Genomic DNA, 2,086 nt, shown 5'->3' on the forward strand with positions numbered 1-2,086 from the left:
ATATTTCTGATAAGGATATTCCTTCTGCATCCAAGATGGATTTTAATCTTAATGATGAGTGAACATCAAATTGATTTTAGTCCAGGTTCACTGGCAAGAAAATATATTCAAAACGAATTTTTAAATGAAAAATGGAACCGGTTTAAAACTTGGTTTTTTGACACTTATAGTAAAGAAGATTTAAATAATATTTCTCAAGAGTTTTATGAAACTTGTGCATTACATAATCATATTATGTTCTTTGTGCCATGGTTTATAACCACTTATTTACCTTTATTCATTAACGTTCTTGAAAGATCTTACAAAGACGAATCAGGTAAAATTATTAATTTCATCTACCCTCCTCAACCTCCGTTTGTTTTACCTAATAATACAGGTATTACTTTTACTACGTTTCAAAAATTCATTGATAATGAGGTTGCCGCAGTGAGTATAAATGAAATTAATCGTCTTATTTCTCAAAATAATTGTTTGGGTCTATATTTAAAGTTATTGGTGAACATATTTGTTCTCTAGACAAAAAATTAGATAGCCTGTCTAATCTGATTGTTCAAATTGATAATAAGCTGAAATTTGTGAAACAAGTTTCGGAACAGGCTTCTTCGTCAAAACAACCTGATGTTCATATTCAAAGGCCTCTTGAGATTCATGATTTTATTCTTAGACCTTTGCACGACCTTGAAAATCTTCTTGATAAAAAGTTTTCTCAATTTGGTACAAGTGCGAAACCGATAAGTCTCGCTGAAGATTTTGCAGATGGGATGGAAGCCACTTTTGATTTCAAAACTCAAGTGGAAATGGAAGTTAATAAACTTTATGGATATCCAAAAAAGAATAGTGGTAATACTGCTTATGCTAGAAAACCTAGCATGCAAACATATTAATATCTCAGGCCTACTCCTCAAGATGTTTTAATAGAGGAAAGAGATTGGAATCAAACTAACACTTCTTATAGCAGAAGTGAGATTTATGAATGGAATCTCAATGGGTTAACTGATAGGCAGTTGACGATTATGGTTCATAGGATGCTTATGTATGCTACTATCTGCAAAAGTGTTAATAACACTGACAAGACCATTTGCAAGATGATTATTGTAGGATTTACTGGTCAACTAAGAGGATGGTGGGATAATTATATGCCCTCTGATGCGAGAGCAGCAGTAATTAATGCTAAGGCAGTAAATGAAGGAGTTGATAATTTAGGCTTTGCCCTTGTTCAAAATAGAGAAGACGATGTGTATACACTAATTTTGACTATTCTTGAACATTTTAGTGGTAGATTTACCAATCAATATGAAACCATTAGATCTCTACTAAATGGTCTTAGATGTAGACATTTAGGTGAGTTTAGATGGTATAAAGACTACTTATTTAAGTCGGGTAATGGAACTTCCCGAAAATGATTTATAATTCTGAAAAAACCAAATTTATTGATGGCTTACCTTCTTTATTTGCAGAAAGAGTAAAAATGACTCTTAGAAATCCACAAGGAATTATTCCCTATAATGATTTTACTTATGGAAAGCTTATTGGGGTTTGTACGCAAGAAGGCATAAATTTCTGCAATGAATTAAAACTCTTAAGATGGATAAGCTTAGAAAAAAGTCTCAATTAGGAGATTTTTGTACTCAATTCAGTTTACCGGATGCTTCAAAAAGCACCAACCGAGAAACTTCTAAATCAGAATCTCATAGATCTCATCATAAGAAAAAAAGATCTAGAAGAAGGAATAGAGTAGAAAGAGATGAGGGTAGGGCTCATCGTAAATCTCATAGATTACCAGGAATAGGTCAAGGCGAAATCTTGATAAGATTAAGTGTTATAAATGTGGAAAATTTGGGCATATAGCTCCAAATAGTAAGCTGAAAAGGCTTAAGACTCTAGAACTTGATGATGATATTCAAGAGAAGATTTATAGTTTTCTATATACTTCTGGTTCCGAATCAGATTATGATGATTCTGAAGCAAGCTATGCAACAGAGGATGAGCAACCTGAGTCATCTAGTAAGGTTCAACAAGATTCGAATGATGCTTGCAAATGTCATGGTGATAGTTGTCACTGCGAACATGATGAATTCTACAAGCT

This window comes from Solanum tuberosum, unplaced genomic scaffold (assembly GCF_000226075.1).
Source record: "Solanum tuberosum cultivar DM 1-3 516 R44 unplaced genomic scaffold, SolTub_3.0 scf00249, whole genome shotgun sequence".
Taxonomy (NCBI): Eukaryota; Viridiplantae; Streptophyta; class Magnoliopsida; order Solanales; family Solanaceae; genus Solanum; species Solanum tuberosum.